This window comes from Typopeltis vanoorti, chromosome 21 (genome assembly GCF_054136105.1).
Source record: "Typopeltis vanoorti isolate ZY-2024b chromosome 21, IOZ_Tvanoo_1.0, whole genome shotgun sequence".
Classification (NCBI taxonomy): Eukaryota; Metazoa; Arthropoda; class Arachnida; order Uropygi; family Thelyphonidae; genus Typopeltis; species Typopeltis vanoorti.
In genome coordinates, this window is record NC_143569.1 from 80,813,262 (window position 1) to 80,828,967 (window position 15,706).

The 15,706-nt window shown below is 32.5% G+C and overlaps 1 protein-coding gene across 2 annotated transcripts in view; it reads right to left on the reverse strand.

Annotated features, from left to right (window-relative positions):
• Nucleotides 1–11,121: 11,121 nt before the first annotated feature.
• LOC150095038 (uncharacterized) overlaps nucleotides 11,122–15,706 on the reverse strand; it is a 68,790-nt gene continuing 64,205 nt past the window's right edge. For both annotated transcript variants that reach the window (XM_090411379.1, XM_090411377.1), the window contains exon 6: nucleotides 11,122–15,446. The gene's annotated coding sequence lies outside the window, so the exon portion shown is untranslated. The remainder of the gene's footprint in view (nucleotides 15,447–15,706) is intronic.

The following is a 15,706-nucleotide window of genomic DNA, read 5'->3' on the forward strand; positions in this document are numbered from 1 at the left end:
CTGGCCAGCACAGAGCCCTGATCTCACTGAACACTTGTAAGCTGAATTGGAATGCTGATTATGAGCCAGGTCAAATTGCTGACCTCACTACTGCTCTTACAGAAGAATGGAAGTGAACTACTGCTGACATGTACCAAAATCTAGAGGAAAGCTTTCTCAGATTGAAGAGTGGACCAACTCTATATTAATCCCTTTCATATTAGTGTTGGGATAAGCAAGCACCTAGATATTTTTGATCAGATAGTGTATTGGAATTAGGGATGTAATCTTGAAGGAAAGAAACCATGCTTAGTGCCCTTGATCAGAACCAAAATGATCAACTGCCTGTTACTCAAAACAGAAATTTTCTTCATTTGACTCTTTCAAAATCTGATTTTATTTTATAGTTGTTAGGAGCTGCTTTGTGGGTCGAGTACAGAACTGAAATTTTTGGTTTTAAGCCACTTGTGGAACACTGAATTTTGCACTGCTATGACACACCAGCATAAAAAATAAGGAATGGTACAAAAAATCCCCCCCGAAATATTCATACAAAACTTCGGTTTGTATAATATTTCTATGTATTGTAACCCCAGTGACTATTAAAAACATCTGAGTTGATCACTGTGATTTGCATTCACAGTGGTGATGACCAGGCTCTGCTGTGGCTTCACTCTTTACTAGCATCCTCTTCCAACACTAAATTCCGTTTCTTCTAGGCACTGTCTGACAGCCACTGGAGTTAGAGCACATAGACATATTTGTTATATGAACAGAAGGTAATACCACAGGGCTTCCCCACCCCAACACACACTTTGGAGAAGTTCTGTATGATTTTTTATTTTTTTTTTGCTGCCATTCCTCCTCATATATACTTGGTTTTAATTCTTTTCCCAAGGAAGCAAAACAGTGTTTTGCAAGTGATAAATATGTCTGAGCTACTTGTATATAGAGGCTAATGATTTCATATCACTTGCCTTAGTATGTATCCCATAATCAAGTCCCAAGTTCCTTGGGAAAAGGATCAAAACCAAATATATAATTTCTTGGTATCTTTAATGTTTTCTACATTCCTCCTCATTTTTTATGCTGGTATAGGTATCTATTCTGGCTGTTCTCTCCTACCTGATCCTAGAGAGAGAGAAGGGAAAAAAAAATTATTAATTACAGCTAATGTGTGAATGGAATCCTATAGTTCACTAATTTTTCCCCCTTCAATTGCCAAAGGCCAATACTTAGTAGATGCATTTATAAGAACTTTTCCCCAAAGTCCTAGAAATTTGGCATTGCTTCATCACGCAGTTAAAGTATACTCCTCTAAGGTTACAAATTTTGAAGACATAAGTGATCTCTAGAATAACCTCAACTTTCCTATGCTCTAGTACATAAGTTACATCTGAGCCTGAGAACATGATTCATATTTCCATTCTCTATGCTGTGAGAAAATTCTGCACAAAAAGCAGAGATCACTAAAGTTCACATCTTTCTCTCTCCAGTTAAGAAACTCATAATGCCTCTAACTTCTTTAAATGTCAGTTTTGAATCAGATCTTATTCCAGAACTTTAGTTACTTTGAACATATGAAAAATATCTGGAAAATAGCAACAGAAGGGGACATGAATCACATCAACAACCATGCTTTGAAATCTTTAATTCTTCATTAGTCAAACAAAAATTTCCTGAATGCGAGAAATGTCATTATATTCAGAATAATATTTAACCACTCATACAGATGAAATCAATTAACAGTATTCCATATTATTTGAATTTCGATGGGCACTTCACATCTCTATTGAAATTATTGTTATTCAAAACAAGCCGAGGCCAGTAAAGTTATTTATTTTTATTTATATATATATAAAATGGAGAACCTATAGTACACTAGTACGGTGGATGGACAAGAATAAATCCAAACAAGTTCATTGTTTGCATTTACCTTGAAGAGCTATGGATTGTATACCTTGGAAAACATACAGTGAGAGTGTTCCAGATAAGGGATGAACAAAGAGGAGAAATTTGTTCTGTAAGTTTGGAGATGCACTGTGAGAGAGAAGTGATTAGTTGCTGTACATGTTTGAATGGATCTCACAGAGTGGGAATATTATTGATGCTAATTCTAATGAACAGTGGCTGTATTTGCAGAAAATGAAGACAGCAGAAGCTAGGTGTCTTTGTGAAAGTGAGCAAATTCTTTTAGTGGGATTTATCAGCATTGATTAATCAGCATGACTGCCTTTTTAAAACTGTAGAGTCCAGTATCTTTAGGGAAATCATCCCAGCTGTGAGAGCAATATTCAGAGGTTAGACAGATTTGTGATTTGTATAAAGTTTGAAATTAAAGTAATGCCTCAAGCAAAAAAGAACACAATTTTTTTTGAGGCATAGAGGGCAATACTTATATGCCAAAACAAGTTTTAAATATATTTTTAATAAATTAATTATAGCATATCATTTCATGGTTTTCTATTCTGTGTATCATGGGTTTTATCATATTTTCAACTCAGTGTATGTTTAGCATTTTGCAACTGTTATTCACTAGTAGTCAAAAAAATGATAAAATAGCATGGGGATCCCACTCAAAAAAAAAAAAAAAAAAAAAAATCACATTACTACCATCAACATACTAAGGATTAAAGGGAAATTCAAATCCATGGTATTAACATGAGAAAGCACAGATGCTATCTATTCAGTCCACCAGGCTGACTCAGTAATAAATTAATCATTGAATACTAACCTAAAAACGTGCATATAAATTACATCAAAAATTTCTTTAAAGAGAGAATAATACACAACCACAAAGAAGCTATTTTTAATTTTTTTTAATCCAAAACTTAAATTCGATTGTTGCCTATATAAACAAATGGTTTCAGTAAAGAATTCCAAAATTTGTATCCTTACTTATCCATTGATAGTGCTGTTACGAATGCAGACTTTTGTACATAGATATATTTGTTTCTTCTAATAATTGGTTGACATGACTCAGCAACAGAAACACGTTTTTGATTTAATGAATCCAGACAGTCTTTTTTGAAGAACATTTGGAATCTATGAGAGGGGGGGGGGGTGAGGGAGAATCTATCTGGAAAGTTCTGATAAACACCTAGAACAAAAATGATATTATTAAAGCAACTGATATAACCACCAGAAAGAACATACTAGTAGCAGAGTTATGAAGGTAACTTATGTTGTTTCTTGTGGTTATATCAGCTGCTTTAATATCATTTTGGTTCTAGGTGTTTATCAGAACTTTCCAGACCCCCCCCCCTCTGTAGACCATCTATTTATTCTCAGTATAAGCAATTTAAGGAGTAAAGCTTGTGCAAATTATATGGAAAATTTACTACTACAAATCTGGCTGTCCAAGCCAGGTGACCAACAGTGCTCACAATCACAATAAACAAAACATGGAGAATAGCTCTTCTTAATGGTGTATGCTCTACTTCTGTGCATGTTTGTTTTCTGTAACAAATGTTTTAATGCAACGAAAACATTTACTAATGATCTTTAATGTAAAATCACTTTTTACGTTGATAAGTGATGCCATTCAGCAGAAAAACAGTTCCAATACCTTATCCTGATTTCACACTATCCTCTCATGACATGCTAACAGCAGAAAGTTTTTATTTTTCCTGAAAATGTGTGCAAAGTGTTATAAGAATGCAAGAAGCAAAGTTAAAAACAGCAGCACATTTTTCTAAAGCAAACCACCTTTGTGAATTTATCACTATGAGAACATATTCGTAAATTGGAATGCCAATTTTAATGTTTTCTGTTGTGAAAGTAAATGAAATAACACTTTGTATTCATTATAAAATTATATTTGAGATTAGTAAGCAGTTACATTTCAAAATTTCACTCAAGAATAAAATCTCAAGGGAAAAAAATCACAACTGCATTTATTTTGATAGAAATGTAAACAACTGAGCAAAATAGCAATCATAAATATACTTACAAATGACAAAGTTTGATATTTTCAGTATACTGTATTTGTTAATGATAAGTGGTCTCAATAACTAACACCTCTGTGGTGCATTTTTACAGCTTCATGTAGTATAATTGCAGCTAATGATGAGTCAAAGCTGAATGAACTGATATTACTATGTATGGAATATAATTCCTTATTTTAGTAAATTTCTATTTCTGAAGTTCATCCAACTATAAATTTATGATCCTTACCCACATGTGGACGGCATGCTTAGGATCCAAACATTCATCATTGAAATTCATGCGAGAAGTCAATGAGTGGATCAACTAATAATGGCAGTTACTAACTGCATTTTGAATTAGTACAATTACCACCATAACAGGAAAATGAGGTAGGTGTTCAACTGCCTATTTTGTTATTTAGTAGATGCATTTTGAAGTTTACAATACTGCAAAGTGTATTTTAAATAAATTTTTAATTCTTAAAAAGTTTCATTGAATTAACGAACAAATTTTTTTTTCACAAATGTTAGTCACAAATTTATGTAAAGACTTTTTTATCAACAATTATTTTAATGTGACCAAGTGTTGAACTCTAATTTAAAATCACTCGAGACATCTTTCAACAATGCAAAGTTGGATGTTACAATTTCATTTTCAAATACTCAAAAAATATTCATTAACTTGTTTCAGTAAATTACCTCAGAATTTTTCTATCTCATCATCACTACATTATGTAATTTAATTTTTTATCTTAAAAAAAAAAATAGTTTTATTACTCAACCAAAGATTGCATCAAGTTATTTTAACTTGATACAATCATATAAAATTATATGATTGCTGGAATTGTGAAAATGTATGTCAGTGAATGCAAAGTCATGCACTTTGGTGTGATTAGATATCCAATGTTGTATTATGTGCAGTTCCTGGTTTCCATTGTGATTCTGATACAGGGGAGAGAGAGTACAAAGGAGAGTATTAAATTGATATTAGGATTGTAGAATACTAATTATGAAAAAAGATGGAGAATTTGTAAACTGCAGACTAGCAAACAGGAGAAAGATGGGTGATATGATTGAGGAATTACAAATTTCTGCACGGATCATACAGGATTTCAACTGATGGAATTTATTTTATTTTATGAGGGTGGGAAAAGGACAAAAGAGCATCCTTGGAAGCTGAGAATCAATGTCACTAAGAAGAGGGTGAGAGCTGGATTTTTCCTCTCATAGAGTGGTGTGTGATTAGAATGCATTTTTGAAAATTATAGAGACAACTACCGTGTTTGAATAAAAACTTTAGTTTAATATAACTAAAATCTACATTCGACGTTTCGACCTTTATGTCAAGGTCATCTTCTGGAGCGTACAAATATACACAGGAAACAACCTATGCTACAATCAAACTGGTTCGTTAAAGACACTGACCAACCGCTACCACAATTGTTGACCTGACCTCTGGTGAAAAAAAAAAAATAAATAAAATAAAATAAAAAAATTATACATCAACGCTAGAGTCCTATTATTAGTGTTGTCTAATATATATATATATATATATATTAACATCATTCCAGCCAGTTGGCATGGAATGGTTTCTAATACTAGTTATGGATTGGCTAGAGTCCTGACTTATGCTGGATCTTTCATATTAGGTAGGCTGAATGTGTGCCATCCAGATCCTTGGAATTTTCATGCCATCTTTGTTATTAATATTTGAGTGGTTTATCAGGATTTCGCAGGATTCCTTAAATTTCCTTTCGTACCAGGTTTTTGTGCGGTGCAAAGAGCAGGTGCTTTTCCAGTTGATTTGGTGTAAGGTGTTCAGTGCGTGGTCTGAGAGGCCAGCTTCACCATAATAGTTATATTTAATGTGTTCTTTCTTGCGTATAGGGATTGTCCGTCCTGTTTCACCAATGTACGGTAAGTTACAGGTGCAGCGGATGCAATAGGCTCCAGGATGTGCTAATGGGAGGAGAGGATCCTTAGAGGAGCCGAATATGGTTTTAAGTTTAGTGGGTGGTTTAAAGGTGGCATTGAGGTTATAATGTTGTAGGATTCTGTTGATTTTTTCTGATAACCCTTTAATGTATGGGATGGCTATGGTTTTACTGTAATCTAGATTCGTTTTTGTTGTAGTGTTATAGAGTATTTTATTAACAGTATTTTTGTTATGGCCATTATTTATGAATGTGTCACTAATGATTTTTAGTTCTTGTTTCAGGGCTTGCTGGTTAGAGCAAATAGTTGTGGCTCTGTTTTTAAGGGTGTTAATGACTCCATATTTTTGTGATGGGTGGTGGTGGTATGAATTTGCTAACCCTTTAATGTATGGGATGGCTATGGTTTTACTGTAATCTAGATTCGTTTTTGTTGTAGTGTTATAGAGTATTTTATTAACAGTATTTTTGTTATAGCCATTATTTATGAATGTGTCACTAATGATTTTTAGTTCTTGTTTCAAGGCTTGCTGGTTAGAGCAAATAGTTGTGGCTCTGTTTTTAAGGGTGTTAATGACTCCACATTTTTGTGATGGGTGGTGGTATGAATTTACATGTATGTATTGGCCAGTGTGTGTCGGTTTTCGGTAGACCGTGACGGATAGACTGCCTGAAGGAAGACGTGTAACTAGTGTCTAGGAACGGGAGCGAATTTTGGTTTTTGATTTCGATGGTAAATTGTATGCGTTCGTGTTGTTTGTTCAGGTGGCTGAGGAATGTGTTTAGTGTTTGTTGCCCGTGCGACCAGATCGCGAACATGTCGTCAACGTATCTGACCCAGACTGTCGGTCGTAGCGTGGCAGAATCAAGAGCCCTTTTGCTCAAAGGTTTCCATGTAGAAGTTAGCGATTGGGGGGATAGTGGTGAGCCCATGGCTGTACCTTCTTTTTGTAGGTAGAATTTGTTTTGCCATACGAAGTAATATGACTTTAGTACGTGGGCAAAGAGGGCCATAATGTCGGGCGGAAATTTGTTCTGTAGTAGGAGAATTGTGTCATTGATGGGGACATTAGTGAAAAGGGCAGAGACTTCAAAACTGACTAATAAGTCGTCTTTGTCGAGTGTTATGTTTTTGATTTTGTTTATAAAGTGTTGTGTGTTTTTTATGTAGGAGGGGGAATGACCTACCAACTCCTTGAGTGTTGCCGCTAATTTTTTGGCTAGGTGGTAATTGGGACTGCCAATCGTGGAAGGAATAGACAAGAAAGAACACATTAAATATAACCATTATGGTGAAGCTAGCCTCTCAGCACCTTACAACAAATCAACTGGAAAAGCACCTGCTCCTTACACCGCACAAAAACATGGTACGAAAGGAAATTTAAGGAATCCTGATAAACCACCCAAATATTAATAACAAAGATGGCATGAAAATTCCAAGGATCTGGATGGCACACATTCAGCCTACCTAATATGAAAGATCCAGCATAAGTCAGGACTCTAGCCAATCCGTAACTAGTATTAGAAACCATTCCATACCAACTGGCTGGAATGATGTTAATATATATATATATTAGACAACACTAATAATAGGACTCTAGCATTGATGTATTATTTTTATTTTATTTTTCACCAGAGGTCAGGCCAACAATTGTGGTAGTGGTTGGTCAGTGTCTTTAACGAACCAGTTTGATTGTAGTATAGCTTGTTTCCTGTGTATATTTGTACACTCCAGAAGATGACCTTGACATAAAGGTCGAAACGTCGAATGTAGATTTTAGTTATATTAAACTAAAGTTTTTATTCAAACACGGTAGTTGTCTCCATAATTTTCAAAAATGCATTCGGATCACCGGGTAAGCCTAAAAGAATGAGATTGGAATGGATGTTGTATAAGCAGTGTGAATGAATTCAAGAATAAGTATGACAGCTAGTGCATGTAGTATATTAAGAGAGAAACCTTCAGGGAGCCAGCATTTACTTGTGACACATTCCAAATCATGCATGGATGCTGATGATGGCTATTCTGATGATACACTATTGCAGTCTTATAAATTTAAGTGCAATAAATCAATGCATAATATGAAATAATTTATCTTCATAAGAACACATCAAAATGTGGTAATATCTTTATGGGAGACCATACTAGTTAAACTTTTTTTTTTTTTTTAATAGGGCTACTTTTCAACTAAAAATATTAGCACATTATTTCTTCTACAGTATATTATTATTCCTGTTCCTACAGTGACTGGTGTATGTTTGTTCCTTGTAAAGTAGTAAAGATATGGTAATCTAGCATTTATCAGACCCATCAGTTATCAGAATGATAAGTTCAGATAACTGAAGGATTGGATATTTGAAGTACTATTACAACATGGTGCTGTGCAGAGAAGTCAATTGAAGTGCAAGGGTCAATTAATTGAAGGTTGGATAAATGGTAATTTATATATTGTATTTATATTTAAATACTCATTCTCTAAAATAAATAAAAAAATGTTTTCTGTTCGTCAGGGTGAGGATCATTCATACATACTTTCTAATTATTCATTCATTTTATTCCATAATTATTGAGATGAACATTTGCCACATGCTAAGAAATTTCAGAGTGATTAGGCGAATGTTTCAAATGCATGATTACATACCTTTGTATCACAAATTACACAAATATGAACAGAAAGCTTCTGAATGCCAGTGGAAGTGAACATGCATTTCACTAAGTTTATATAATATAACAGATAATAAAGGAATACAGGTCATCAACACGAAGCACAATAACAACACCACGAATGGAACATCAGTAAGTAATAAGGCCCCACTATAAATCCACATCTCTTATTCATTTAACTGCATTCCCATCACTTCTTATTGTAGCACTAGTGAATTTGGAAATTATCATCATTTATACACTTCAATATATATATATATATATATTTGTGAACTCAGAATAAGAGATTTTTTTTAATGGACTGTACAATAATCCATGAACAAAATGACATTACTTTGCTGGAAGACATGTTTGCATCTGAACCTCATCAAATGATGAGAGAAAAAATGAGTAGATATGACTGAAAGAATCATCTAAGAAATTTGGCAATACAGAAATAAATTTCCATAATGTAGAATCTGTGAATGAGAAATTTCTCAATCTCCTGCCAAATTCAAAAAGGGAGAATAAATTATTTTAAATATGCAAAAACATATCATACAGTTATCATCATCCCAAAATTATAGTAAAACAAATGGGCCAAAATGATTGCATATTGGCAGAAGGGAAACTATGATAGATCACTGGCTTGTAAATTAAGTCTGATCACGGTCTGCTTATTATGTAATTAAGTTTTGTAGATAGAAAAAAGTCTGTATTACCAGAATATTAACTCTGGTGTCTATTTAATATCATTATAATGGCAATTTTTCAACAGATTTTTGGATACAGACAGCTGGCAATCATGTTATTACTAAGAGGTGTGCATCAAACAAACTGTTAGGGACAAAGGAGCAATTTGGCTTTTTTCTTATAATGCCAACCCAGATTCCATGAGAAAATCAATATTCCACGTGATTCATTCAAAATATTAAAAATAAACATTAAAAGCATAAATCTTCAGTGGCTGAGTTGATCTAAGATTACGAGCTCCGAATATTAACGTTTATGCAGTAGGAGATTACTGCAGCTCTGATTAGTATCCCAGTTATATGTTGAAATATATGCTTTCTTTAGGTTACAATCATTTTTAAGTCTGTCAGACTAAATCCATTTGCTGATGTGACAAATTTGTACTGGGAAGATTAGCATTTCCTTATCTATACATTCTCAATATATTATTCAGGTGAATCATAAAAATGGACATAACTGTTATACAAGTAACCCTCGTATGACATGGTACTTATACAATGTGGTTTCGATATAACACAGTCTACAAGTTGTAATAACCCTTTATCTTTTCATATATTTTTCACTGCGCGACTTAAAAATCTAATTTTATCTTCGTTAAATTTGCATCTGCCCGTATCACGCGTGTAGTTAGAAATAGTGAATTTATATGTTAGGGGAAATACCCTTCAGCACACATGTACGTCAATTGTTTACCATATAAGGTGTTTATTGTTGAATTGTCTTCATTATCTGCCATGAAAGCGCATTAAAAATCATAAGTGGTAATCTCAAGCTGAGCAGTTTATTTTCTGGTGAGTTATATATATAATTAATATGTAATGTTTTTTATGTAAAAAATTTATTTTTCTAGTAATAACCACTAAAACTGCAATGAAAGGGAAAAAACATTGAAAAGAAAATTCATTTCTCCCATGAAATAGCTCAACAAGTCCACCCTACTTGTTTATTGGCAGGCCGACAAAAAGGCATGGCTTATATAGCTAGCATGTTTGAAAATTGATTTTTCAAGTGTTTTGTACCCAATGTAGAAAGTTACACAAAAAAAAAAAAAAGAATGTTGACTTCAAAATTCTACTAATTTTAGATAACGCACCAGGCCACCCAACAAATTTAAGAAACCAGATATTAAAATAACTTTTTTTGCCACCTAATACTATTTCACTTACTCAACCAAGGAATAGTATCAACATTTAAATCATATTATATTCATCAAACATTCCAATTAATTTTGGAAAAAAGGGAATCTAATCCAAACATGACACCGCCTCAAGCATGGAAAGAGTTTTCAATATTCAATTGTGTGAAAATTATTTCTCTATCCATTAAGAAATTACAGCCTTCTACACCGAATGCTTGCTGGAAAAAAATATGACCTGAAGCCGTTCTTAAACAAAATTTCGTACCTCTAGTGGATGAAGAGCTAAGTTGTATAATAAACGTCACACACATTTTTGGTGGAGAGGGCTTTTCTGATATGGTTGAAAATGAAGAATTAATTAATGAAGAAACAAATTTATATGAGGAGGTACAATTAATAGATGACGTCAAACCAAATAGTGGAGAAAGTTCTGCCGAAGATTCTCATTGTGACGAATCCATTGAAGAAATTAGCAGAAGGATTGGACTTGGCAAGAAAGTTAGGAAGTTATTTTATGGTAATGATCTCTCAATGGAGCACTCCAGAAAATTCATGAGATAATTTAGCTCCATATTATGAACTTAATAAAAAAAATTGCAGCATAGTGGGTAAGCAGTCTTACTGACTTCTTGACCAGCCAAAGTATGCAAATGATATCCAAGAGATTTCAAGTGATGATGATGATGTCCGGCCCCTCGTAAATAAAGAACATCTACAAAATGTTATTTTTGAAGACAGTGATGGCGATTAAAATATGCAGTTTATTTTATTTTGTCTAAAATATTTATGCATTATGTGCAATGAAGTTTATGTACAATTTATAATTCATAGGTTATATATGTTTTCTTAACTTACATGAATTACCTGAATTAAATAAAAACATTTTTTTGTTGGATATGTCATTGTTATTTACATCATTTTAAAAAATGATTTCGGAACATAACTCTACCTTTTCTATGTGATCTGAGTCTCACATAACAAGATTTATATAATGTGGCATTTCTATGGAACCTAACATCTGCATTATACAAGGGTTACCTGTACTTGAAAATGTGTTCTTTCTTCTTTGCCTGTATCTAAAACATTTTTTTTTTTTTTATTAATATGCATACCTTCAATGACTTAGCTATATACATGGGAGTGAATGGAAAATTGACATAATATTCCTGAAATTAGGACATGCCATGTCTTTAAAGCAGCTTTTACTTTTATGCTATGCAATTTTTTAACCTTGTTCTATGTATAATTTTTATTTCTGGTAGTTTCAATGCTCTAGTTACAAGAAGCCTTAGATTCCATCATTTTAATAAAATCCCCGAAATGTTTTAAATTTTCAAATTGTACTTGAGAAAAAAAAAAACTGGCTGAGATCAAAGCCTGATGGTCAAATACTTTGTTTCTAAGACTACTGAAAAATTAGGAATATTACACACACACCACTGGTTAATACACAAACTACTTGTCAACAAAAAAGTTAATGCCAATCCATAATTAAATAAAAATGGAAATAAGCGATTAACAAATATATATCAAATATCTTCAATAAATGTATTAAGAACACAGTGAGCAGTCTAAAGAAATTATAATTCACTTACAATTTTATAGCATAACAAGTGCAGTGTTTAACAGTATTTTCTTAGTAAAGTAGTATAATTATTTTATATATATATACTTTAAAGATACCAAGCAAATAAGTCAAGTTTGCACCTGCAAGTCAAGGCAACTCATGGTAAAAGTAGAATAAGCTCTGATCACTATTCTTAATATTTATCCTTAATACAAAGCATATCTCCTGGAGGAGATATATGATGCTATGTATTAAAGACAAGGGCCACTACCCAGACCGGTTTCGACCTTTATTGAGGTCTCATCAGTGGGAGCCAGGCTAAGAGATACTAAGTTTTAAGTAAAACAGAGCTATAAATATTTTTTTACCAAAACAAGTTACCATAAGGTGCTTTGACCTTATTAAATAATAAAAAAAAAAAAAACTTTCTACATACATGCAATTTTATTTTATTTTTTTTGTCTAAAAGATATAGGCCAGTGTGCAAATGTATGAGACAATTTCTTAAAATCAATTCCGTCAAAAATTTTAATCCAGAGATATTTCAGCTTTTACTGCACGAAAACATTTTCAACTTGTTTTCTTCTTTAATTTTTGGCATTATTTTAAAAGGATCAAGAATTTTTTTGCTCTCAGAGATACTGGAATAAATACTTTATTATTTAATTACAAGAGTTCAAATATAAAAACAGAGATTACTTCATTCAAAGAATAAAGTAGCATTTGGAGGTAACAAATTCCAGCACTTTTGGCACATGGATAAAGATATAGGCCAGTGTGCAACTGTATGAGGCAATTTCTTAAAATCAATTCCGTCAAAAATTTTAATCCAGAGATATTTCAGCTTTTACTGCATGAAAACATTTTCAACTGGTTTTCTTTAATTTTTGGCATTATTTTTAAAAGGATCAAGAATTTTTTTGCTCTCTCAGTCGCACACACACACCACTATGTTACTGCTAAAATGTATAATATATTTCATAATTAAACTTTGGCTTTTGCAAATAGCAATATCAGGGAGACAACCAGAATGTCAACTGCCACAGCTTAATGGATTTAATAATAATAATAAAAAAAAAAAAATACAGCAAGTTTTACAGCTAAAAAGAAAGTTTAATGACATAATGAGCAACAAAGCAAAATTACAATAGCTGCTGGTTTTTACAATTATGTCCGTATTTTGATGTAAGGTAATAAAAACATAGATGATGTTCATATACTGAACAGTTCATGAGTGACAGTTCTCTTATGCTAGTTGTGATAGTCTTAATGGGAATGTTAACTATTATAACTGTTGATTAAAAAAGAGTTAGGTTGCTGAAATCAAAGCTATAAGTGTAATTTTTAATACCATATACAGCTAAATTCTCAAAAACCATTCCATTTTTAGCATGTACTCTTTAAATGCAAAATATCAACCACCATATTTGGTCAAATATACATAGTTAACTCTCATTCTAGAACACACCATTACAACAAATTCACTTGCTATAACAAACTATCCCAGCAATTCCTACAGGTTTGCTATAGCAAGAATTAACTGTAACAAGTTACTGTAATGTTAGTATAGGATAGGAACTGTCACACAAAAATTTTCCATTGGAATAAGTGTGGGTAATTTTTAACCTACATTTCATACTTTCAGATGTTACAGTGTAACTGAAACACTAGGTGTTTCTTATTTCCCAGTCAATTATTCCATAGCATCATTATTAGTAAATACATATAAAAATGAAATCATTCAACACCAAAACTGAAATGACCCATTGTTCTGTAAAATAATTAACTGTATATTGGCATTCTATCCTAAGTATTTTATAGAATAACAGCATTACACATTTTAACAGTATTACAATTAAACAAGATTGCAAACTAACTTCATAAATGTATAGCTGCTGCTGCAGCAAGTCAGTAAAATTCAGAATTTTTTTAACTAAAAAATAATTTATAAAATAGTATTTATTCACAAACAGAAACCAAATGAAGCATAAAGTGTAAAAGCAAATGGTTATTTAAAAATAAAGGAGAGAAATTAGTACACTGATCTCTGCCATACAATAATACATAATGTACTTTATTCATACTTTTATATATCACTGCTTTCAGCAGTTCATTATTAGAGGCAATGCTGTTCAGCCTTATGTGAGCAGTCTCTGTTTGAACAGCTCCCATTTGAGCACTTTGTTATTTCTTTCAATCACAACAATTCTTTATAGCACAGAGCATCATGGAAATGAAATTATATATACATGAAATCTAAAGTGAAAAGAATGAATCTCACTTTTTAAGCTCTGATCATTATCTTGTGAGGTCATATAGCATTAGATATTAGGTTTCTGTCTTTTGTTTAGCAGGATCCAATATTAAATATAATATACAGTTTATCTTTTTGGATTAAAAAGCCAAGGAATGACCATCTGAGTGTTACTGTCTTAATTCTCACTATCAACAGTATATTAATATAGTTAAGCTTTGATTTTATCAATTATTTATTAAGAAAGAACACGAATGTCAAAGATGTTATTCCAATGAACTGTATTAAAAGATGAATGCAGAAATCAAAACTGGTTTAACTTTTTTTTTCTCAACGCTTAAAAATAACACAAATCAGCAGTGAACACAGAGACTTTTTTAAATTCATTTATAAGACTCCAAATGAAAATTTTGTCACCTAATGAAATGTGTCAAAATAGCAAAATCTCCTTAGAATAATTCTGTTTTGAGAGAGTGGATAGCCAAATAACTCATAAATAATGACCTATTTTTATTTTTAAATGTGAACTGATCACGAATCAGTTTTATGGGTGGTGTAATGGTCAGATAAACCAAATATTCCTCTAGAGACGAAATGCAGAAGTTGGTCAAGTCACTTTAAGCCTACAATAAGCAGGGTATGATCTCTACCCAAGTGAAGATATTGACAACCATCCACGTCCACAATAAGCTTTGAGCCTGCTGGGCCAGCAGACCTTGCATTCTGCTGGTTAAAAAAAAACAAACAAAAAAAACAGACATCTCTTTAAGATATTTGACTGCGTATGTACACAGCACAAGAATCATGACTGGCATGAAGAAAAAGAAACAACAAAGTGCAATTTGATCATTCAAGAATAATGAATGTAGAGTTCTCATCCCCCCCCCCCCCCCATTATCTACTTTCTACACGTAAGGGGGGAAAAAAATTCTCATCAAGAATTTTAAAATGACAGTAAAAATAATAATACTGTAGGTTGCTATTATACACCATATAACAAAATGATATGTCCAACAAAGTTCTGACAATTTTAGACCCCTCATTAACTGCTAGTAAAATAAACTGCAATGCTTTACTGTGATTACACAATCTGTACACAAAATATGATAAGTGACAGAAAGGGCTCCACTTCGACATGTTCTCAGTTCGATTTTTATTTGCATTCTTTAAACATTTGAAATACTAAAAACGAAAACAACCTTCTCTTTTGCTAACAATTAAAAATTCCTGATGTATATCATTCAAAATCACCTGCAAAAAATTAAATAACCATAAAATATTAATCCTGACAAAAATGAGCATAACATTAAGCAATTTTAAAATACAGTTGACTCTCACTTTGGAAAATTTCCTTTAGAATAGCATTGTGCCTATGGGACTTCAATCAGGATAGAATACAATATAGTAAGAATCAACTGTATGAATTTTAAATTTAAAGCTGCATACCAAATTTGGTAACCCCCAGCTCTTCTGATTCACAAGAGAGTTAGGCACTCAGTTGTAGATCATAC